We start from the raw sequence: 26421 nt of genomic DNA, 5'->3' as shown, positions 1-26421 counted from the left end.
CAGGAGATGAACAAAGAAGCGGCTGGTGATTCGGCGTCTGTCTGTGGTTCTGAGTTTGGGAGCACCCAGAGCCAGGAGCAGGCTAGGACCTCATACCGGCTCGCCATTCCTTTCCAGCCAAGGAGCCTCTTAGCAACGGATCGGTGCGTCACCTAGAAACGCTGAAGCCCAAAGAGCCCTTCCAGGCTGAGCGCAAAGGCAGAGAAAGCCGAGCGCAGCAGCAGGCGGGGGCCCGCGCGGCTTCCCGCACTGAGCGCCCTGAGACCAAGCAAAACCGCGGCGAGGGAAGGCTGGCTGGCATTCGCGGTGCATTGATAGCACAGCATCCCTGTTCTTGGCCCCTTTGTGTTCACAGGCTCCAACTGGTCTTTGTCTGGGTCCTGGCAGCCTGCTCCAGTACAGAAAGAGGTGGGCATCTCACCAGCAGCCAGGGATGGGAGTGGAGGCAGCCGAAGCAGAAGCTGCAGCTGGTGAAGGCAGCAGAATGCACACTGCTCAGCTTCCGCGGGAGGGAAAGGTAAGGAGGCGACCCAGGCCTGGGCGCTGCATTGCCTATCTTCTGGAAGCCCTTCCCCAAAGCTCACAATGACTAGAGAGAAGCAGCTAACCCTGGTCCAGTTCCTAGCCCAGCCAATGTCTGTTCACTCGACCAGCACCAAATGTGTTCTTTTAGATGGCATCACTTACTTGGATGCCCTGGATAATTGGGAGGCAGATTAAAAGGTGTGAGAGTGCCTGTGTGCCAGCTTGCCAGCAGAGATGCCCAACCTTGCTTTGTGGAAGCAGCCCCTCCCCACAGTACTGCCGTGCCATTAGTTCATCATCACCTTCTGTTCATTCCCCCATGACCTCACCCTCAAGGTGTCCCAGGGTCCTTAGCTTGGGTTTCTACACAGGGCAACATTGTTCTGCAGCCCTTTCATCCCAGAACTCTGATCCTCATCTGTCAAGTTAAAGGGGTGCCTCCACCTGTAATGTGGAGCCATCTTAGATGCCACAGTTCACCTCTCAGAGCCTCAGCCATACTTTTCAGTCGTGTCACAGCCTTGTACACATTCAGCTTTGAGCCTGCTCTTAGCCTGAGAGGGCATAGAACCAAGCCTAACCTGAAGTGCCAGAATGGACTGTGTAACTTGGGCATCAGCCAGATAGAAAGGCCTTCCACCAGGTGAGAAACCCATATAAACAACAACAACAACAACAAAAAATTCACAAGGAAGCACACAATACAAACGCCAGAAGCCATGGTGATTGGTAGTATTACTACTTCAGTGTTGTCAATTATATCCTCTCTAGTTAGTTTGGGGTTTTGCACTCAGATATGCTTAGCATTCATTTGCATCAGACTTTTATTGTCTTGCTTCTGCTGAGACCAGTTGATTAGAAGACAGTGACATTTGTCTCAGTGCAGCTCAGGGAGGCATCAGACACAGGAGAGCAGCCTGCATGGTTCTAATGCTTGACCTGCTTAACACAACACATCCAGCAGTGGTATGAGCTTTCTGGGGCCCGTGAGGTGCCAGGCTATTTCCTGGATAACTCTGCACAGTCTTCATCTCTTAGACCTTTCCCCTGATGAATTCTCCAATTCCCATGCAGGGACTTTGTCTTTTCAACATACACAACAAGGAATAATCAATAGAGGAACCCACACATGTATTCCTCCCTGGCTGGAGAGCTGCAGATGCCCCCATCAGAGCCACTTGTCCTCCCCCTATTTCCCCAAGTGAATGAGTCTCCTTTCTAGGTGTCAGTGGGACATAAGTCCCTCTGTGCTGTTTTTCTTTCCTGAGTCAAGACTCCCTTTGCTATGGCTGAAAGGACAAACATGGAGCTCATGTGAGCCAATGGTTGAGTGCCTTACACCGAATGGGAAAAAGAACCTTTGATAAAGCTACTTTTATAAGACTCTCCAGAAAGGGTAATATCCGACCTGAACTGGATCATCAGAACACACATGCAAAGTTCCATATAGAGTCTGCAATTTATTTCTTAAACATCATCCTTTTTTTCCTGTTTCCTCCTTTAAAAAATAAAGGTATGAACAGAAAAAAAAAAAAAATTCCTACATCAGGGGCTTACACACATTGTCTCTTTACTGAATCACACTCTTTATTCATTCAATAGCAACCTGATTGATTTCCATTGATCTGGGGTAAGAATGGACTATGAGTGAGGTATTATTTATTTTTAAAAAAATCCTCTTGGCTAAATTGCTTTAGTATGACAGTCCAATTAAAAGGCATCTTCCAAGGCCAGGGAGATCCTAAGGGAATTATGTCAAGTGCTTAAGGCCATGCAAACCTGTGTAACTTGTGATTTGGCACTTTGAACAATTGCCTGGTTTGGAATATTTTTTTTCAGTATTGACCAATAAACTGATTATTTCAATTTTTTTTTTTTTTTTTTAGTCTGGGAACAGAGAACCTGGAAAGGAATACAAATTCCTTCCTGGAAAACATGTTTCCCTTCCTGCCCTCCCTCCACCCTCTGATAAATAACATGAGCATGCAGCGATTTGCCAACAGCAGCTCCAGGCATGAGGCACAACATCTGTTACCGAGACACTGGAGAGACAGTGGAAAGCAAGTTGGCTGCCTGCCCACCCTCAGACTCCAGATTTTTGCTGACAAGGCTGTCAATAAATGGGCAGATGGCATCAGCTCTGCTGGCAGGAGAGTTGGGTTAACCCAACACGGGACATTATCTCAAATTCATGGTGCACTGGGCTGAGCCCTTTGTTGGGTCATTAGAGCCATTCCTTGATAGAGAGGGGATAGCAGGACTAGAAACTCGGGAGGCACTTGCTTCATTTAATTAGATTAACTAAGCCTCCCACAATCAGCAGGCAGAATAAGATTAGCCCTTGTGACCGTGGAGGAGACTGGGGAGGGGTGCGGGGGATCTCATTCACACTTTGCATTTTATGCCGTTTGCACACAGGGACCCACTCCTCAGTAGCTGTGCATGTCCCTGAGCAGACAGCTTGACCCAAAATAAACACTTGCTAGGAAAGATCTATGTCTGTCTCTTTTGCAAGCAAGCACACTCACCTATTGTATAAGAACAGTATGCAAATATGCAAATAGGCCCGCAGCATTTAGATGAGAAGCCTGTGCAGTTCTGCATCCTGACTACTCAGGAACAGCTCCACTAACCCTCAGAAACGTCCTCTGGCGGTGACTTGGGGACAACATCCTTTCCTATCTGAGAATGGTTCACGCCTTTTAGAATAGAAGTTTCTGGTGATTGCTGTGTAATCTCAAAGGGCTAAGACAGATCTGTAGCAAGTCATTTAAGTGACAGGCACTATTTTGCCATCGATACAGAACACTCAGCTGTTGGAAGTAATAAATGAGATAATTCCACACATCTGCATTGCATTTTGGAGTTACAAAGTGCTTTTGCATACTTTAAACATGGTGATTCTCAACTGGAGCTGATTTTGCCCTCCACGGATATTTGGCAATGCCTGGAAACACACTAGAATCTAGTGAGTAGAGGCCAGGGGTGCTACAAAATATCTTCTATTGCATAGGACTGATCAACAGCAAAGAATTATTCAGCCCAGAATATCAATGCCAAGGTTGAGAAACCCTGCATTTGGAGGATATAAGTGAAAGTTTTTCACATACCTTGAAAATGAGAAGAAAGAAAGAGGGCCCAGCAGTCCATGAAGGGAGAAATCTAGGTATTTTGTTCTTAATGTCTCCAGTAGACTTACTTCAAATTCACTATTCTGAGTGTTACTTGCTATTTTTAACCCTTCTCTAAACCACCAGTTCCCCCAGTTTCTTCCAGCTATTCTTGTAAATCAGATTTGAACAATGAACTATCAAGTTCAAAAGAGGCTTTTTAGTCTGGTTGGTCACTATAAAATAAGAATACGGACTTGCCCAATAACTAAACATATAAAGAGTGGGATAGAAGCATGGTATACAACTGGCCATTGGAATTTCAGATTAAACAGGATAGGAGGGGTTAAAAGGAAATTAAGATGATTTCAGAATTATGGGGTTAGGAGTTTGAGATTTAACTGCAGATATGGCTATTTCTTTTCTTTGGTTTGAATGGCTTTGGCAGATAAGAGAGGAGGGATAACTCACTCCCAGATTTGGAGGGGAAGATGCCCCTTTTGAGGTATTAATCAGGTAAACCTCTGACCTGACTGTTTCTTGTTAGTGTTGTGGACTGAAAGGTGCCCAACTACCCCTCACCACACAAATTCACATGTTGAAGTCATTGTGCCTGGAATTGGGGACATTGGAAATGTAATTAGTTAACATGAGGTCATACTGGAATAGAGTGAGCCTCTAATCCAGTAAGACTGGTGTCCTTTTAAAGAGCTGAAATTTGGACGCTGACCCCCACACAGAGAGGACACCAGGTGGACATGAAAGCAGAGTTCAGGATGATGGGTCTACAAGCCCAGGAACACCAAAGACTGCCAGTCACCTGCAAAAGCTAGGAGAGAAACAGAATAGATGACTTCCACCAGCACTCAGATGGAACCAACCCTTGGTCTCAGGCTTCTAAGCTCTAGAACCAGGTGTTTCTGTCGGTTTTTTCATTGCTATAACTAAAAGATTTGAGAAGAAAAATTTTAGAGAAGGAAAAGTTTATTTGGGTGCTCATAGTTTCAGAGGTCTCAGTCCTATTAGCAGGCTCCATTCCCTGGGGCTCCAGGTGAGGCAGGAATCATGGTGGAAAAGTGTGGTGGAGGAGATGGATCATTGGTGGTGTGCCTTTGGGGTATATATTTTGTATCTGGCAAGTGGAGTATCTCTCTCTCCTTCCTGATGTGGTGTTCTGGGCCATTTTCCTCCACCATACTCTTCCACCATGATATCCTGTCTCACCTCAAGTCCTAGAGAATGGAGCTGGCCTTCCATGGACTGAGACCAGAAACCATGAGTCCCAAAATAAACTTTTCCTCCTTAAAATTGTTCTTGTCAGGTCCTTTGGTCACCAGTAGCAAAAATGCTGACCAAAACACTGGAAGATATTAAGATCTATTGTTGAAACCACCCAGTATTTGGTACTTGGTTATGATTATGGCAGCCCTAGCAAACCAATAAAATGACAAGCGGGTAGGAATTCGGGTAATGGAATGTTCTTGCTAGAGTCAGCCTTCCCACCCTCCTAGGCCTAGCCAACTGCTTCTAAAGAACATGCAGTTTACCTGCTCAACCTGGACAACTATAAACCCTCACCCACACCCTCTCCAGCAGGTAGAAAGAAGGAAGCTGGATGATACATCTAGACTCCTCATTTCATTACATTCAGGCAAGATTTCCATGAATACCTGCCACACAGCTGGATGGTAGACTCCTTCCCAAGGCAGCCTTGGAGGGCAGGAAATGAGGGGGTGATTACTTTGGTTCCTTTTACTCTATATTGTGGGGGCCTGGTGTTTCTACACCCCTAACAAGCAGGGTTGGATTCACAGTTGTGCTCACCCCTGGATGCATATCAGTAGCATCTGGGAACTTTAAAAACAAACAAAACAATATCTAGGGCCCCATTGCAGGACAGAAACTATGAAAGGAGGGTCCCAGTCATCATCCACATGCGGAGGTGCAGCCAACATTGAGACCCACTGGACCGGAAGGAGGAATTCACTGCAAGGACAGACTTTCTGGAGAAGGCAAAGAACAAGTCATGTGACCCCACAGGACCCTGTCAATGAGGAAGGTCCTGGAGGACTTTAAGCTGAGGAGTAATATAGTCAGATTTCCATTTTAGAAAAAAAATATTTTATCTATGGATAGGAGAGTAGTTTGGAAAGAAGAGGTAAGAAAGGCATTAAGAGCAATCATAAAGTTAATGCAGTGTCCAAGTAAACGGTGGAGGGGATCTTAAGGAAAGTCATAGAATTGGGTTGCATTGGTTTGGATTCATTGGTATGGATTTGAATGATACAGAAGTGACAACATCGATAGGACTTTAGACACTGGTTAGATCTGAGCACTGAGAGGGAGAAGTCGAAAGCGAAGCCAAGTGTTGTTTGTTTCAGAACTGGGTGTTTGGTGGTCATGTTTATTGAAAAGAGGAACCCAAAAGAAACCCAAGTGAATTCTGTTCATATGTGTTGAGACGAAAGGGCCCAACGGGAGACTGGAGCTCATCAGGTCTGGAATCTGGACAAGAATATTAAGTTTCAGTGGTAATTTTGGTAGCTGTCACCTCTTCCTGAGAATGAATTGAGAGTGAAGAGGGACGTGGACAAAATCCTGGGGACTACCAAGGTTAAAAGGAAGGATAGGAAAAGGAGAACAATGGGAGCAAAGAGTGTCACATAGAAGTCAAAACAAGAGACAATTTCAAGAAAGAGGGAGGGTGAACAGTATGAAAGGCAGTGGAGAACTTAGGTAAGACAAGAGCTGAGAGGTGTCTTGTTCACTTGGAAATTCATCAGGAGATTCAGAGGATCAGTGGAGAGGGGAAAACAGGTAAGGGTGGGATGAGGAACACGTGAGGTGGACAATGTAGAAGGTGAGGAACTATTTGTGTAATAACAATGCACTTATACCAACATAAAATGTTCATTGTGATGACATATACATAACAAAATTCATAACTTTAACCTCTTTTAAGCATACAAATCATTTAGTACAGTTACTATGTTTAACAACCATCCCTACCATCTAATTCCAGAACTAAAATGAACTTCCCAATAAACTTTTAGTCCCCAAAAATGAACTTCATACCCATAAGGCAGATGTTCCCATTGTCCCCCGTTGTTCTATGGATTTTCCTATTCTGAATATTCCATGTAAGTGGAATCTTGCAATATCAGGCCCTTGTATCTGACTTCTTTCACTCTGTGTAAGACCTTAAAGTTCATCCATGCTATAGCACATATTGATACTTCATTTCCTTTTTATTGCTGAATAATATTTCATATTATGGATATAACACATTTTATTTATTCATTCACCATTTGATGGATATCTGGGTCATTGTAAATAACATTTAAGGGTTTGTAAATCACTATCTGTTATGGTTAGGATTTTAAATGTCCCCCAAAGGCTTATGTGTTGAAGACTTGGTCCCCAAATGCAAATGTTCAGAGATGGGGCCCTTGGGAAGTGATTGGACCAGGAGATCTCTGATCCCATCAGTGGATTAATCTATCAATTGCTGAACCAACTACTGGAAATTGTAGCCAGGTGGGCGCATAGTTGGAGGAAGTAGGTCACTTGGGATGTGCCTCTGGGGACTATATCTTGTCCCTGGTCCCTTCCTCACTTTCTCTGCTTCCCAGCTTTCATGAAGTGAGCTGCTTTCCCTCTCCATGCCCTTCTTCCATGATGTTTTGCCATATTTCAGCAATGAAATCATGAACTAAAATAAATATTTCCTCCTCTCATGCATTTGTCACAGTGATGAAAAGCTGACTAAAATAATACCTGTCTGGGTTACTCTAGGTCTTCTGTGAGGCAGAAGCCAAAATGAAGTTAAATGGGCCAGGGTCTTATTAGGGGCAACACCTGTGAGAGAAAATGGGCAGCTAGATGTGGCTGTGAGAGTAAGATGCAAGTCTCTCTGGATAAAGTAGAGAAGAATTGAAGGTTGGGTAGAATCTCTTGTGCACCAATGTGTAAAGGAAGTTCATTTGAAAGTCTGCAAGCTGAAGGCAGGTGTCAAAGGAACCCTATGTCTCCTGTGCATGTGCCCAACTCCCTACCCCTGCTGAGTTCTGTCATTGTCTGCAAGTAAGAAGCCAGGCCCAGGTGCCAACAAAGCAATGGACCTCAGGGCACAGCAACTAAGGCCCTCAGTCTACCAGGCTCTCTGCGGTTGGAGGTCTGTGCAGTGCATTCTCCCAGTCACCACATGTCTACAAAATGAATGTTATTATTATATTCATATTGTAGAATTCAAGAAAACCTCATCTTAGACAGATAGTCTTACCCAATGTCCATCAGCCAGTCAGTGGTAGACCTAGTTATTAAACTCAGATTTTCTAATGAACCTCTGCTTTTCCTCAACATGTTCAAAAAATATTCCTAGAATCTGATTCCTCAGATTCTTAGTCATGTTATCATTTTGAAGTTCTCTTGGCTCATCATCCAGACCATAACCTCTGAGAAGTTTCCTTGCCTTCAGTTTCATTGCTTTCCAAGCTAATCTCTGAGCTAATACCATGACTATTGTTTAAAACTCACAATTGATCAGGCACTTTAAGCATTTCCATGATAAACCCCTTTGATGGGTCTCTTCTCTTATGAAAAGCCTAATCCTTTGACATGACTTGCAAGATCTTCCAAAACCTTCCCTGTCTCTGATTTCTGTACTCCAAACACCAGCTGCCTTCCCTCACCCTCCACCATACACTCTGCCCTTGGTCACATAAGAATACTCTCTTTGCCCCAAATGTCCCTCACTTAGTCTTGCCTTTTGCCCTCTCTGCCACTCCTGAGTCCCTTCTCCATTTCTTTGGATTTTAGAGGGTCTTTTCATCCTTCAAGATAACAGCTTTTTTGATCTTGAAGGGAGAATTCATGCTCCCAGAGAACTTTCTACAAGAGTGATTAAGCATCTGTTAAGCTGCTTTGTAATTGATCGGCCCAGTTTCTTGGACTCAGGACTATGAATTCCTTGAGGGTAGGGCCTCAGTCTAATTCATCTCCGCTTTCCCTGTACTTCTCGCAGCTCCTGGGACACAGTAGCCGCTTAATCGATGTTTATAGTCAACATGATTAAATCAATGGAATTCCATCACAAATCATAGGCTTGCTTCCTGTTGGGCAACTCTACACTATTTCTTACTCAAAACTAGTGGTAGAAGTCACTGTACTTAAACTTGTGATAAAAAGAGGGTACCATTGTTAAATGTAATCAAGGTCTAGATGATCTATCATCTTCCCAGCTTCCTTCATGGTAATCATGAGTTTTCTACCGGCAGTTCAAACTACGTGAACAAAGGAAGTACTTTTCTTCAATCACTCAAGACACGCTTAAAAATTTCAAAAAGACCCAGTTCCACCAATATCTCTTTAATTCCTACCTAATGTAGTTTGAGGAAATGGATATCTGATTCTGAGTCTTGTATAAAAAGAACAACACTCAAAGCATGCAAATGTCAGAAAAGGCTAAAGCTTATGGGGCCTTTTGATCTGTGGAAAGGAAATAGAAACAGGAATAAGTTCTATTAACTTCGCATCAAAGTGAATTTGGGTCCCTCCTTTTCAACAGCAATTAACATGGCCATTTCATGATTTATTGTTTAGATGGAGTGATTCCAACTCTCTATTAAAAAAAAAAAAGCAGAAATGTAATCCTCCAGAATTCTGGCAGGAATATCAAACTCCTCTCCCCTCTTCCTTTCTGTAACTTGAATCACCTCTCTGGCATGCAGAGTCTAAGCTTCCTGTGTGGGGTGAGTCTGCACAGAAGTGAGTGTGATGCTGGACAAGATTACTTCCATGAGTTTTGAAAATAGTTTACATAAATCTTGATTAGAGTAAGCAATCAGTAGTACACCCTCAGTTTAAAAAAAAAAAAAAAAATCTTTCTCCTAATTACAAATGCAAAGTCAGTGCCAACCTACAGGTCAGGAAGAGAACCAGCTAGGAACTGGAAGCAGACACCTACTTGAGCTTCGGGTGCCAGGCCCTGTACCTCCACTCACTCTCAACCACATTTCGTTTCCCAGAAGTCCCACCCAGCAGAGGTCAGGCTGGGCAAACAAAAGTTGGGCCCTGGCTCACTTCAAAGACCTCTGGAAAAGCAGAAGTCACCTATGGTGTCCATTCTCAGAAAAACCACAGGCAGCTCCTTCTGGATGTGTGAATCTCCCTTCTCCCCAGAAGCTAGGAATGTGTGACCCCTAGGTTTCTACTTTCTCATCTCCAAATAAGTCTGTTCACATCTGTCCCTGGGATCTGCTTCAGGCTAGGGCAGGCACTCAGCCAGTGTTGAACTACCACACCAGGAAAACCCTTTATGCTCTTCTGTGGGTCCTCAGCTTCCTAAGACAAAATCTGGGGTCCCCAAGGTGGAAGAACTTGCTGGTGAATTTTTAAATGGGAAGCTGTGGCTCAGCCATAGGTCCAGATGCTCCTCCTGCATTTCATATCCTTTGAGGGGCTCTGCTCCGCCATTCTTGCCACTGCCTTTAAATGGGTCTAGGGTAAACATGGTTTCCCCTGCTATGCATGGGGATTTCTAAGGCACTCTTCAAACACCAAGAGGAAATAAAATGAGAGAAAATGCTGATGAGAAAATGACAATAGCCACTCGACCTCACTGGTGTGACTGTGCCCCTCCTGTGTATTTTTCCAGTTAGCCTACAGTGCAACAACACAAAGTCAATGTCAGCCTCAGTTTACACCTGATAAGACTGAGGAAGAAATAAGCACATCTCTTGTTTTGCTTGCCCACCAACCCCTCCTTTCTTCTGGGAAAAACATCCACCTTCTTCAGGATACCTATTCTGCCTCTTCCTTCTAATAGGCAGTGAGAAGTGGTATGGAGTTGGAATTAAAAACACAATTTTGGATTTAAATTGCCTGAATTCCAATTCCAGCTCTGTAGCAGACTAGCCAGGTGACCTTGGGTGGGTGAATCACTTACTCTCTCTGTGCCTTGGTCTTTTTGTCCCTAGAATATGAATGATTACAAAGGTGCCCATCCCACAGGGTAACTCCTACTGTAGTGAGGATCAAGTGAGTTAAATGAGTCAGTGTCTGAAGCAGTAACTGCCATGTGGTACATGTTTGCTTAGTGTGATTCTGGAGGGGCAGTCTGTCACAACACGCACCTCCTTGGTTACAGATGATTAGCAAGAGACTTGGCAGAAGCTTGTGACTGTATAGGGTCTGCCCTGGGGCCTCTCTAGGTGGACCTACTCGGGAGAATCAGTCCTCATTGGTGGCAAAGTTCTGAAATGTGAAATGCAGTAGCTTCTGTCAGGAGGACCAAGTAGTTCTGATGGAATGAAACCCCTCGGAGGGGAAAAACATGGAGTTCCAGCAGACTCTGAGTCTTCATTTCAGGTGCTACTAGCACTCAGGAAAACTCAGAGCTTCATCCCTCCCAAACCCTACACTGCTGAAAGTCCAATACTCATTGGTGGTAGTTTAAAAACATTAAAAAGCAACATTTTGATGTCTTCAGGGTAAAAGTAGCCCTATTAAAATATCTGTTTCTCACAGCATAACCAAACCCTGATTCAATGCTCCAGTGTGTACTGTTCAGAGATGTGGTACTCATCCTCAGCACCAGTGCTCAGTGGCACTGCCCAGTACTGCACAACCCTCCCTAGCCCTGCCACCCATCTCATCCATTGCCCTACACTGTCTCTCTATAATGCCAGGTGAGTTAATGTGGTCACTTGGGCCAGCTACTTGGATGCATTCTTGATTATTTTATCATTGCCAATTTTACAATGCCAACTTCACATTCCAGCCAATTACTAATCAGCTGGGTTTCCAACCTTTGTCTATGACACTCTGAAAGGAAGGAAGAACACTACTCCCAGGTGAGGGTGGTCAGTGTGGTCATGCCTGGTGTTTTGTGGCAGAAACATGGTTGGGGATGAAAATGAGTGGACATTGATTTTCTGCTATGGGCCTGAGATACAATTGAGACTTTCTCTTTTTTTTGGCAAATAGACAAAGTACAAAACAAATTCACAATTGTTTCATACTTGACTCCCAGGGGTCAAGATTTAATCTATAAAACTTTCAGCTATTAATAGTTACTGTTAAAAATCTACTTGGGGCAAGGAGAGTTAATGGGTGTTGTTCTTTGCACAAGGTTTTCTTCTTGATCTAAGATGTGCAGAGAATTAGATGAGCAGCTGGATCCTTAAAATCCACCATGCCTCAGTTGTAAGACCGCTCCCTGTCAGTTCCTTTAGATGTTTTGTTTCTTTTAGCCTGGAAATGAGGACTCCTGACCCCACCACTAATGTGTAAGGCCCCGGACAAAGTCAGAATTGGGAGTGATGTTCAGGATTTCTCTTTTTCTATTCACAAAGTTCAACATGTTGCCGTGGGAGAAAACCTATGGGATGTTGAGACACTTATGCTTCTCGCCCAGCTCGGACTTTCGCCGATGTCATGACCTCAGACTAATCTCCCTCCCAACCTGGATGTTCTCATCTCAAAAATGGAAATAATAGGGCCAATTACCCCTGCCTGCCTCATTGGATTGGAAAGATCTTGTGAAGAAACTGTATGCAAAAGTACATGAAGAATCTACCAGTGCTTTGTAAGTAAGTGGACACCCCCATCGCCATCATCTTTATTTCTTCTTGACTGTGATTAGTGCGTCTCAGCAAATGACCTGAGTCTGAAGCAGATTTCACAACCTGGGCACTATTAACATTCTGAATCTCCCACTGTAAAGGGGTGCTGTCTCGTGTGTAGTAAGAAAGCAGCATCCCTGGCCTCTATCCACTGGATGACCACAGCACTCCTTCTCAGTTGTAGCACATAAAAATGTCTACAGACATTGCCAAATATCCCCTGGTGGTAAAATCAATTAGAACTACTGGTCTAAAGAGAAAACCCTGGTCCAGATAAGACCCCAGTTTTTCTTGGGGTTACTGGGGATTGAACCCAGGGTCTTGCACATGCTAGGCAAGTGCTCTACAACTGAACTACATGCCCAGCCCTCCTGGACTAGATATGAGATGTAATGAGGAGAAGAAGAAACCGTGAAGCTCTTTGGGCAATGTGGCAACTGCTCTCCTCCGAACATCTGAGCAGGAGTTGGAAAAGATAGCCACAGCATCCCATTGCTTCTGTTGCATATTTTTGCTCCTTCTTCCAAACACGCCTACTCTTAGACACCATTACACCATCAGACCAGTAAGCTTTTTTTTAATTAATTTTTTTTTTTTTACTTTTACAGACTGCATTTTAATTCATTGTACTAGTAAAGTTTTACTCCAGTTTTCTCTCCCAGATCATCCACCACATTTTATATCCATTCCCCCTGTCCTTTGTGTGGAGATCACACCATCGTCTTTAACTTCTGGTGATTTGCCCGAGTAACTCAGAACCAGCAACCAAAGTATATTGTAGAGCTCTTCCTGGATCTTAGCATTGCCCTGAGCAACTCTAGTATCTACTTACCTGGAAAGGACACAATTCAAACAATTATCAAGGAAACCCACCAAGGAGGTCACCACACTTGGAGGAACTAACACAAATGGGAGAAACCTAGACCTTACCACCATGGATCCCTCTTTGATTTTGTATCCTGCTTCATCCCCTCCCAAAAGATGGGTGCCTCTGGGAATCTCACCAGTAGTGTTCCTTCTTGTTCAAATTCCTAAGCTTCTTGCTACCGAATTGCCTTTCCCTTGAAACCTTCCTGGTTCAGGCTGTAGATACTAGATTCCTCTTGTTCCATCGTCAGGGAATTTTTTCCTAATTCCTATCCTAGTTCTGGATCCTAGAGTCCAACTATATGTTGGATCCCATATCCCACCCATCTTCTTGCCAAGGAAAAGTGATAGGACATCTATAGCGCTTTAAGAAAAATAAAGGATTTCAAAAATTCAAGTACCAAGACACAAAATTCCACACCTCAACACATAGTTAGCTTCATTTTTCTGTATTCTTATCTAATCATTGTTCATATGCAAACATAGATTTCACGCTTAAGGTAGAAATGTAATTGTGTACTGCCTTTTCATAGTTAATGTCATATTGTAAGCATATCCCATTTTGCTTTAAAAAGTACTATTTTAATGAGCACCTGGGTTTTCATGGAGGTTTATAAAATTCTTTATAATCAATTCTATAAGATTTAGTGTTTTCCTTTTTTCTTTTTGAAGTTTAATCTGCAATTAACATCCAACATCTTTCAGAGTTCACAATTTTTTTTTCTCAAAATTATTTCCTTGGAATAAATTCCCAGAAGTAGAATTGGAGCTCCAGGATATGCATGCTTTATGACTTTTATGTAGATTGTCAGTTGATTACCCAAAGTGTTGCACCAAATGACCCTGTCATGAACCATGTTGTTGTAATTATTTTACCACAATCAGGCCATTATTTTTACTTTTTTAATAGTATTATATTATTTCATTTGCATATCTTGATTATTATTGAAGGCAAGTATTTTTCCCTATGTGAATGTTGCATTTCTACTCAAGAGTCTATGGAAAGAACAAAGGAAGGAATTCATGATCCAAGTCTTACTAGAAGACAATCAGAGTTCCACATTAAGTATAATTGTTCTGTCAAAATCCCTCCATGGGGGCTGGGACTGTAACTCAGTGGCAGAACACTTGCCTAGCATATGTGAAGCACCAGGTTTGATCCTCAGCACCACATAAAAATAAGTACATAAATAAAATTAAAATTAAAATAATTTTTTTATTTAGCTTTTAATTTTTTACATATTACATTTTGATTCATTGTACACAAATGGGGTACATAATTTCGTTTCTATGTTTGTACACAATGTAGATCCATACCATTCGTGTAATCATACATGTACATAGGGTAATGATCCTTGGCCTTATCACTATCTATATTTTGTGATTTTTGTTTTGGTCTTTATTCACCTTATCCTTCCATGCAATAACCAAGTTGCTGACATCTCCCTTTTCCCAACAAAACCTCAAATTTATGCTTTTATTCTCTGGAATAATTCAATTCCACCCATGATTTATAAACCCAAGTCTATAAAGGCTCAAATGTTCAATAACCCTAAAGGTAAAAGTTGCAGCAAACACAGAAGGCAGTTAGCAACAGTGTTTTGTGACTCCTGGGTCACACCCTTCACAACTAGAAGTTATCAGCAGTACTTTTGTACAAATCAAAGTCATTCAAAGATTTAGAAAAATTTCTCTGTCTCATCATAAACTCCTCACTGAAGAGAATCCATGTATGTCTTGCTATCACAAACTGAAGAACCACATGGAAGAACTGTACCTTGCTTCTGAGAGATTTGATGTTTAGATATAACAATAACCACAATAATAGATAACACTAATAGCTCATATGCCAAGCACCACTCTAAGTGTTTCACATATATTAACTCATTTAATCCTCCCAAGAATTGAATGAGGTAGTATTATCTCCACTTGCAGTTAAGGAAATTGAGACACAAAGTTCACTATGAGCTGGATTCTCTCTGTAGCACTCTGCTACCTACCATGCGAGTCACCGATGAATCAATGCTGGCAGGACACTGAGCCCAGTGGGTTGAGGAAGGAGCATGCTGGGACCAAGCAGTTCCTTGAGTGTCTCCCCTTGTCCATCACAGATAACCCTGTGGTTGGTTCTTCACACAGGCCATTCAGGAGGGAAGTGTGCTTGTAACCACAGTGAGCTCAGACCTTTTTCATTCTCAGATATAGTTCTTTAGAAGCACACTAATGTCCTACTTCTCTTTGTTGGCTAATGTTAAGGTCAGAACGAATGTGGTAGGATAATGGGTCTTAGTCAATACTGCACAGGAGTCACGTTTTGCTGCTTCTAATGCTTCCCTAAAAATCAATCCCATTGACATTAATAGAATGTTCTCATTAAAAATATATGAGACATACTGAGTGGCATTTGAATGGAAAATAAACATTATGAGATGAAGTCTGTAACGGCCCAGTGTCTACCTTTTAGTGGCCTCTGTTTTTCTCCAAACTATCAGGCTGTCACTCTGATTACTGCTAAATAATGACTAGTTACTAGTGCAGAACTGACAGTATCTGACTGGCAGCACCACAGAGCAGAATGGACACTGGTCCTAGAGGGATTCCAACTGGGACAGGTCCCTTCACATCTCTCAACCTCTTGCTCTCCTTTATGAAGTATAGGTGACTAACAATCCTTCAACCAGAAAACTTTGGTCAACAAAGTTGACCAAAATCTGCACACAAGTATCTATAACAGTTTTATTCATAATTGCCCAAACTTGGAAGCAACCATGATGTCCTTCCACAGAGAACTTACAGGACAGTGAAAGTATTCTGCATGACACTAAAACTGTGGATACATGTCATTATACATTTGTCCAAACCCATCAAATGTGCAACCCCAAGAGTGAACGCTAATGTCAGCTATGAACTTTAGGTAATCACCATGTGTCAGCATGGGTTCATCACTTGTAACGAACGGACCTCTATGACATGACATGTTGAAAATGGTGGAGGCCATGCATGTGTGGGGCACAGAGTATATAGAATATCTCTGTACATTTCCCCATATTGCAATGAGACTAAAACTGCTTTAACATTGGTTTCTGAAAACAAAAATCTAACTCCTAACCCAGATAATATCATGGATATCTAAATCCTGTTTCAACCCTCAACAACTCAGGGAATTTTGCATATTATATTCTTGTGTAAATCTTGGTTGTTTTTTCAATGTCGATTACAATTTTGGGGTTGATAAAGGGAGTCAGGAAGGATAGATATAGACAGTTTTCCAACCAGGGTGTGCTGCCATGGCACCTGCCTCTCAGTAACTTTACAAATTGGAAGTAATCAGTAAGAAAATGATGGAGATCATTTCTGCTCTCATGGTGTATCTTTTTATTTCCTTCCTTCCTTCCTTCCTTCCTTCCTTCCTTCCTTCCTTCCTTCCTTCCTTCCTTCCTTCCTTCCTTCCTTCTTTCTTTCTTTCTTTCTTTCTTTCTTTCTTTCTTTCTTTCTTTCTTTCTTTCTTTCTTTCTTTCTTTCTTTCTTTCTTTCACATTCCAAAGGTGGAATTCTGGTCCCACAAATTATCCTTCCTTCCCTTAATGAGACTACAAAGCCTACTATTTGTCCCCAAGGTGACAAAGAAGCCACCTCCTGAACATTCAGTCTGCATTTGTCTAATACTTTAAATGACAAACTACACTATGAGCATATCACATGAGTTCATGATGGCTTATATCTAACACAGAGCCATTCAGATGAGTTGGGTTATGTAATTTCAGGTCCCCCAAGAAGCAGACACTTACTAAAAAGTTCAGGGAGCAGTAACACCAATGCACAAAGCAAGATGGAAGAAGGTAAGCGTCCAACTGCCATGCAGGTTCACAAAATCTCTTCCCACTCTTCAGGGAGCTTTGTGGCAGATTGCCAGAAAGGCAGAAATGGCATGGTCATAGTGCCCATGCAATGTTTTGTCATTGGAAGAGGGCTATCCAGGAAGAAGGTGGCCTCCACTAGGTTGTTGCTGTGAATCCTAAAGCAAGGTACCCATTTTTGGTGGGTCAGGATAAAGTAACAGAAAAGAAGCAAGAGTAGATGTCAGTGAGAGGCTGGATATGTGGAATCTTTTAGACATTGTAAAGATCAGCTTAACTCTGATAGAGATAGGACATATTTGTAGGTTTTGAGCATAGCAAGGATCTGATACCTTTTTATGTGCACATGGGTAATATAACAGCTGTGTGCTGCCATGATGGACAAGGTCAAAGCAGGAAAATCTGGAGAAGATGAAATTCCAGTATACCAAGTAATAAATAATAGTTATTGGAAACACATCCTTGACTGAGCAGGTGGTAAGATGTAAAATTCTGGTTATGTTTCATAGAAAACCTGAAAGGAATGTTTTACATTTGGATCATGTATGTATTTCTTTTAAATTTTTATTTTGTTTTTCTTGTGAGGAGTTTTTTTGAGGAAAAAGGTCAATATATTTTTCCAATATTTATTTGCCCTGTTTTAGACTTTAGTCTTTATTTACCTTTTTGGAGGCATTTTTATGGAACTCAATTCTGATCTGAAAAGAATTAAAAAAAAAAAAACACCATGCTTCCTTGACCTGCTGCACAAATCATTATTCCAGGACTTCTTTGAATTCCTGGATTAACTTATATTATTTCTTATGCCTTTTATTGTCCTTTTTCCTTGACTTTTTCCTCACTTTGCTAGAATATAGTCTTGGACAATTTCTTCAACAATGGTTCACAGGAGTTAGAATTTCCTCCTATTCAAATACCTTAAATTGCTTTTATTTTACCTTTTCTCTTGACTGATAGTTTGGCTAAGTACAAAATCCAAAGATCAAGATAATTTTCCTCAGAATATTCACAATTTAGTTCTGATATCTTCTAAAATCAACTTTCATTTGTGGAAAATATGCTCCAATTCTTTTTCTTGCATGTGATCCAATGTTGACTCTTGAAAGATTTTCAACTATTTCTTTATACATGGTATCCTGAAATTTCACATTCTTGTTCCAGGTGTAGACTTCATTGCCATTATTTTTGCTAGGAATGAGGGAGTTCTCTTTATTTGAAAACTTCTGTCTCAAACCCAAAAATAAATCTTGTTTCTTGCTTTGAATTCTACTGATTGGTAGAATCTCTCTCTGTGCTGTTTATGTTATTGATGAATCACTCCCTCCTAACTCTTTCTTACCTTTTACTCATACATGTCAACTTGTTTTCCTTTTGGACCATGGAGCTATTTAATTTTCACGAATCTGTGTTTTCTCCCTAGTTACGTTGCAAGCACCTTAAAGAAGCAACAGGTCATAGGAAGAATATGTCATTCCCCTTGAATCATGTTGGGCAAATGGTGCTATATATCCAAAGTATGTAAATGAAGTACATTTTCTAGTTCCAGTTCATAGGCATGAGAAAATTTAACTCATACTACAGGGAAGGACTTATAGCATTGCACTAGCACTGAGAGTTAAGAGAACAGAGAAGAGAAGACTTGACAACTGAAAGGGAGCAATCAGGGCAGATCCTTGTGCAGGCAACAAGAGAACTCTTGGGAATTGAAGACAAGGATGAAAGAGGTTGCTGCAGCTTCATTTAGCATGCAGTGCAGATGGAACTGAAGTTGCTTACAGCAGCAGAACTGAACTTCTGTATATCACTGCCCCCCCGCCTTTTCTTTTATGCACATACTCCAAGTATCCTTCATATTCAGTGAAACCTTCTATACTCAATTCTAGGTTTTAAAAAATGAACAAACAGAATAGTGACTTCCTTTAAGGAAAATTAATAACTGGGAGGTTACATGGGGCAGCGGATATTTTCAGGTAGCTTGTAATGTTCCTTCTTATGATCTGGGTACTGATTACACAGGTATGTTTTTGTTAGAAAATTTATAAGGATTATATAGGTTATTTGAGTACTTCTCTCAGTAAATGTAACATGACAATAAAAAAATGTACATTAAAAATAATTAAATACAATCCCTGCTCTCAAGGAACTCTTTACATAATGAGAGGAGGAAAGGGGATTTTCCTATTTAGTGTTCTGTTTTGAGCAATCAGAAAGCCACTCATCTGGAAGAGAGGAGGACAGGAGAGAGAACATTTGCCTTCCAAGTGCTCAGTATAGCAGAATATACATTCCATATGCAGGAAGTACTTCCAGTGAGTTTTGTGGACTCTGTCCCTTATTCCCCACAGGCTTGCCCTTGAGGAAAAATTTTCATCACTATGACACAGTAAGTTCTGTTGCACTCTGATTTTTCCCCCAAGTTAGATTCCATACTAGAAATATGCATCAGCTGCAATAAAGATTGATAGTAGATTCTACTAAAGAAAAAGAAGAAGGCCATAGAGTGGCTGGTCCCTCTGTGAACTTCTGGGCTGTCTACTCATCATTATTGATAGTGACTAACATTTAATTGGGTAATTACTATGTATCAGCACTGGGTTTAGGTCTTTAACAAGTTCATTTATTCCTCACTGCAACTCAATGGAGTAAGAATTACTGTGACCCCACTTTTCAAGTTAGGAAATGACACATGGCTACTAAGTGGCAAAGCAAGGACACAGGTCTGGAACTAGCTGACCTCATAACCCATGTACTTAACCTCCAAGCTTGATTTCTTCTTCATGAGGAAAAGCAGTTGGGTTTACTATTGTTACATAACAGGTCTAATCCTGTAAGAGAGTCAGCAAAGAGCTCTATGAAGGGGTTCACCCTTTTGAAAAAGTTTTAGTACACAAATTGCTCCATAGTGCCTCATTGAGTTATGAAAAAGTTTCTCTTCATGCTACTGTGGACCCCAGCTAGGAGAGCCTAAGCCTTCTGACCATCCTGGGAGTAGTAAGTCCAAGCTGCTAGTACGCAGGGCCTTCCAATCACTGAGGCCACTCAGCCCATGGAGAGCTCATTTACTGGAGCTCACTGAGTACTACACAAACATCATCCAGGGAGATTAATTGGCTATTAAAATCTGATTGCTTGGAGCTCCCTTGTTGATAGTTTGAAGGGGAAATGCAGTCAGTGGGCTGCTCCATCTGCAGCTTCTGTAGCAGATCAGGCTGGGGACAGGGGTGCTCATGCATGACCTAATTACCTGAAAGTGGTCATTAGCTGCATCAATTATAGACTGTGTTTTCCCAAAGCCCACCTTGATTCCAGGTTTTCCAAAGCTGTAATCAATCCAAATTAAACTGTATGAGACAGTCAATAGAGCAACTGGTTGTCAACTATTTTCTCTTTGGCAACTTCCAAAGCTTATTTCCCTTGACACTAAAGGCAATTTTAAAAATTTTTAGTATTTGTGATACTTCCTGTCACCTTATAGGTTAAGTTTGCAAGTTCAGCATCCAAAATGCTATTTGTTTGTTTATTAAATTCTACAAGCATCTATTAAGGGGCCATAGATGAGGCAGGTTTTATGAAAGAAAGAGCACTATTCATTGCACCTAAGAGCTTGCAGTCTAGAGAAATGGGCAGATATACAGAATAAGGAAAATGCAATGAGAAATGTGTTAGAACAGGTTTGTGCACAGTAATGAGGTACCTCAAAAAAACATCTTACTGTTCCTGAGGTGTGGAGGTGTCAAGAAAAGATTTGAAGAGTGGATAGCATTTGAACTGAAGAGAAAAAAATACATGGAAGTCAGACAGGATGTTCCCAGAATCTGAGCAGTTTGACATGTCTGGGACTTAGGCTGTCTGGGTGAGGAGCTGAACAGAAGGTTTGTTGGTGCTATGTGGAGCTTGACTTCATTCTGTAGGTAGCAGAGAACTTAGGGCAGGACATTGGTGGTCAGGTTGTAATGGGAACCAGTGGAATCTTCTTGTACTTTTGCCAAAGAAAGTCTTCTGGTATATTAGGTGTGAATATGTTCTCTTCTATAATATTATAATTCTATATTTTAATGACAAAATTAAACAGAGAGTTAGATATATGTGTGGGAAACTCAGAAAATTATCAGGCTTAGAGAGAGAGATTTTGGACTCATCCAACTTTTTTTTTTTTTTAATCAAGGCTGTTGGAGTAAATAATTTCACCCAAAGAGAATTTATTTTGAAAGATTAAGAGACTGGAGGAGGCTTGAGGAACAACAAAAATAAAAAATACCTCATTATAATCACATTAGAACATGTGATGTCATATAAAAATTATGAAACTTGCTGATGGGTAAAAAACAAATGCAAAATATCAATTCTCTACAAATAAAACTGCACAATTAGGGTCATTTCAACTTGAAATTTGATTTAAAAAAAGTAATGTAAAGATTATCTGGAACCAAGGTTATTAAAATGTTGTATGAAACCCCTGCACATCCCCAACACATTTCCAGAGGTTCCTCCAGGTCATAATTATTTTCATTAAAGTAAGGTGCTGTTCACTATTTTCATTTTTAGTCTTTCCCAGGTGAACAATGTAGTTTTCCATAAGGTATGATTTGAAATGGTGTCATCATCTGATAATTAATGGGTTGCAGATCTGTGTATTTATGTGCCTTTGAGACTATCCAAAGGTAGTAAATAATCAATGTGTACATTTTGGCTAACTCAGTTTGTTTCCTGTACTTTTACTGTGTTCTGCTGTGGTCTTACTATTTCCTATGTCATCTGCAATGACATTTATCATCCTGTACATCATTACTTAAAAATCTCAAAGTTTTCCTTGTCCCTATGCAAAAACAAATAAGAAAAACTCATCAGATATTTCAGTAATGCTTCAAATTTTTGGAAAAATTCCTAAATTGTTACATTTTACCAAAAGTTTATTCCACAGTGAGAAATTGTTATCTTTAACAATTCAGCAGTAAATCAAGCATTGATGATATTTTCTTCCTTCTTTGTTTAATGTTCTTAGTGGTACATTATAGTTATACATAACAGTGCCATTCATTTTGACATATTCACATATGCATGTAATCTAATTTGATTCATTCCAATCCTTACTACTTCCATTTTCCCTCCCATTTCCTCCCTACTGCTCCTATTTTTCTACTTGTACTGGTCTTCCTCTATTTATCTATTTTTTTATTGGGGCATTATACATATACATAACAGTGGTAATCATGGTGATATAGTCATACATACACATAGCATGATTTGGTCAATTTCATTCTGTTGTCCCTTCCTTTCCCATTCTTCCTCCCTCCCCCTGGACCTTTTCCTCCCTTCTATTTTCATGGGATTCTCTTTTCTAAAAAATGTATTGATGCTCTCTAGCTTCCGTATATGAGAGAAAACATTTGACCCTTGACTTTCTGAGTCTGGCTTATTTCACTTAGCATAATGTTCTCCAGTTATATCAATTTACCAGCAAATGACATAGTTTTATTCTTCTTAAAGTCTGAGTAGAATTGCATTGCATGTATATACCAGTTTCTTTTGCCATTTGTCTATTGATGGGCACCTAGGCTGGTTTCATAACTTTGCTATTGTGAGTTGTGCTACTATAAACATTGATATGCATGTATCATTACAGTGTACTGATTTTGAACATTTTATTCAAAAATAAAAGTTGTTTATAACTTAGTTTTTTATATTTATGAATGATTCATTGATTTAAAGAAGACTAGAAGATTAACTTTTTCAATCCCCAGGTGCATCAACTAAGTTTAAAGATGCTGAAGAAAAATTAAAAGACATATTAGAGAATTTGCTGACTTATGATAAGGAGGAGTCTATGACAAAGAACCTGGGAAAAACTATAAGTAAGAAACAGTATAACAAACATATTTGTTCCATTGTCTTTATAAATTTTAATAATTTACACTTTCCTGTCCTATGTAACAACATATTTTCAAGTAGTATTTGGTGCCTGTTATGTTGCTGCATCATTTTGAAACCAACCACTTAATATTTAAAGAATACAGAAGATGAATATGTAAGTAGGCATGATTAGCTTTTTGAGAGCCGAAAATTGTGTTTTACAGCTTTTCAAAGTTGAATGATAAAGCCTGAAGCATCTTACAGGGTAAATTATTTGCATTGGCCAAAGAAGTGCACAAGGTAATGGAGAGAATACTAAACCCTTGAACACTGGCATTGCTGAGTGCTACTGAATGGTTTTATTGAAAAGTCAGTAAAAGTAATCATGGTGTGACACAAATGACACAAATAACAGGATTGGATGTGATTTTTAAATTTTTATATAATGAAATATGTCAATATTCAGAAAACCTGCATAACACAATATTTTCCAAATCAATTATACACAACACTATTAATCTGGATTCATTCAAAGGAAAAGATAGACTATTGGATATTAGTGTAATAGAGTACAAAGTTTATTGATAGTGATTTCAGATGCCACATTGCAAATAGCCTTTAAGATACCACCATTTGTTGAGTTTTGGTTTAGTATCAAAGAAGAATGTCCATAATTTCCTGTAAAACCTGTATACCTGCATGTCCCCTTTACAATTCACTTATTCTGTGTGAAGTCAGATTTTCTTCATATGTTTTAGCCAAACCACACATGGCATTAGACCGAATGATAAATCAGATATAAGGATCAAGCAATCTTTTAATAAAACCAGACATGAAAGGGATTTTCAAAACTGTAAAACAATATCTCTCTCCTTATTACTACCGTGTTTTGGATATTCTAACATTTACTTTAAAATTATGTTATTTGTATTAACATATACTGATTATATTAGATTTACTTTAAATTACTTAATAAATATTTTAAATAGTTCTTTTTTAGTTCCAACAGGGAAATAATAGGTATAACACAGAGAAACAAATTCTTTGAAGTCCTCATTGGAGTTTAAAGGTGTAGAAATCCTGAAATGAAAAATTTTGAGAATCACTAATCTGAAAGAACAAATATAAGAAAATAGTAAAAAAGAAACTTTGAGAAGGAAGAATAAGAAAGAGATTTTTTTCTTTCTCAATTTTAAACCACATAATATAATGCAACCATGTGATGTGACAACAGAAAGATCGTATCATTGTCCAAAATATCTATAAACATCCAGTGACTGAGAAAAATAGCATTTCAAATGGGGCAGATGGATTATTTAATAATTGGAAGACATAAGGTTATATTTCTACCTGATCCCATTTCAGAACTACACTTCTTTTCTACTTCTCCTTTTGTGCCAAAATAATTTAGAGATGTCTCAAATGTTTGATTATATTTTAAAAATTAAACATTGTATAACAACCATAGGTATTTTTATAACCTTGTGATAATACTGCTGCCAAAATACATAGAAGGAAAAACAATATGTATGGTAATTTGGAAATTAAAACTTTTTTACAATTAAAGATTTCATAAAAAGTTACAAGGCAAATAAAATATTGGGTAAGTATTTGTAATATATTTTTAAAGGGTTAATAAAATTAAGCCCTTAAGGCATTCTCATTTATTAGTAGGCAAAATTATTATCACTTCAAGGAAATAAAGTAATAATTAATAAGTTATCCAAAAGACTAAGAAGCACATTCATTTTTTCTTACTGGAATCAAAGAAACAGAACATTTAAAGTGTCACTTTGTAATGATCATATTAATTTAAAAGTGCAAAGACTATGTTTAAAAATGTTTTACCCAACATTGTTTTCATTAGGAAAAAATAAACCAACCTGTTAATTAGTCATTAATAAAGAATTATTTCAATAAAATATGGTATGACCTTACTAAAGAATACTGTAGAGTTACTGAAAACAATAATGATGTCCATGGCAAACTGCTAGCTGCAAACACTACACTATAAATTGTTATGTACAGTATGGACCATGTGTGGAAGACATTACCAACACTCACCAAAGTGCAGTCCTTTCCCTCTTCTAGGCCTGGGGAAAACCATCTTTTTCAGTTTCATTGAAGTTGGGTGGGATCATGGGACCAGTTCTGGCCAATGAAGTAAGCACAGAAGTGACTTGTGTCATCTCTGGGCTGATACCAAATTCTCTAATCTCTCTTCCCTTCCTGCAGCAACCAAGAAGGCCACGTGGTCCAGATGGCACAGTCACAAGACAGTGGAGTCTGCTCGCTTGGCTCACACATAGCTGTGTAGAGCAGAGGCCCTGCCAACCTGTGCTGGAAAAGTATCATGAACTAGGAATAAATCTTTGTTTTATTAAGCCACTGAGAATCCAGAGTTAATTTATTGCTGCAGTAAAACTTAGCTAACATGAACAATACACTATTTTTTAAATACAATCACAGCAAATGGAGTGTTCATAAGTGTGTGTACTTGAGTGTGTACTTTGTGTGTGTGAGCATCTGCTTTTAGCAAAACTATCTGGAAAATTATATTCCAAAATGTAAATTATGACTTTCTATGGATGATGGGTATTCATAATTTTAATTTTATTATTTTTTCCTGCACTTTCTACAATAAACACATATTACTTTCACAATCAAAAACATGAAAGCCATTTCCATTTGGGGGAATAAAAAGCTCACTGATAATATCTCAGGGGAATTATCTCAGTCATTTGAGGGCTTATGTCTACACTCATTCAGCTGTTATTTGGGAAAGATAATCATTCTCTAAATATGCTTTTCTCAATAAACAAGCATATCATGTTTGAGTAGGAATGTGTTTTCCTTTTGGACTAGTACTGAGAACAGCTAGCAATGAGATGGAATATGATTACCAAAGTGGGTGCATGTGAGATCGGGCAGGCTAAGAACACAGGGCTACCTTGGAGAGGAGGAACAGAAGACACGGAATGAATCCAAAACTGTGGGATCAACTGACCCAACGTGTCTTGATTATTCTCCACCATGTCTGGTAAGGAGTTACAGTGACTACCAGTAAAGCAAGAGTATTGTCAAAGTCCATGAAACCAGTCCCATAAATTAGAGTTCTGTTCATTCATAGAATGTTATTTATTCTGTGACAGAGGTTTTTTTTAAATAGTTCTACCTTCTTCAAGATAGGACATCAGGGCTGGGGATATAGCTCAGTTGGTAGAGTGCTTGCCTTACAAGCACAAGGCTCTGGGTTCAATCCCCAGTACCGGGGGGGTGGGGAGAGGATAGGAAATCAAAGTGAGGACTTGGATGCCCTTTCATGAAAGGCATTGATCTCTCTTCTCCATTCGCAGGCTCTAGCACCACCATTTTGCTCTGGGATTCTCAAGGCAGAAAGAGTTGAGTTGGTAGAATAAAGGCCTAGACAACATTCCAAGGTACAGCATTCTGGAGGAAACGTTTTGAGATGTGGATGAGTCTTGGTGCCATTTTTTTGTTTGTTTGTTTTGTACTGGGGTTTGAACTCAAGGGCACTCAGCCACTGAGCCACACCCCCCAGTCCTATTTTGTATTTTATTTAGAGAC

The 26421-nt window shown here is 40.0% G+C and overlaps 1 long non-coding RNA gene across 1 annotated transcript; it reads left to right on the top strand.

Annotated features, from left to right (window-relative positions):
- Window positions 1-233: 233 nt before the first annotated feature.
- On the top strand, window positions 234-25221 carry LOC306654128. The gene is made up of 3 exons (XR_013761881.1): window positions 234-517; window positions 11990-12222; window positions 25069-25221. It is a non-coding gene; the product is annotated as an uncharacterized lncRNA (long non-coding RNA).
- The last annotated feature ends 1200 nt before the right edge of the window (window positions 25222-26421 follow it).

This window comes from Sciurus vulgaris (genome assembly GCF_902686455.1).
Source record: "Sciurus vulgaris genome assembly, chromosome: 2".
In the NCBI taxonomy this organism is placed as follows: domain Eukaryota; kingdom Metazoa; phylum Chordata; class Mammalia; order Rodentia; family Sciuridae; genus Sciurus; species Sciurus vulgaris.
This window is presented reverse-complemented; position numbering and strand designations above follow the sequence as displayed.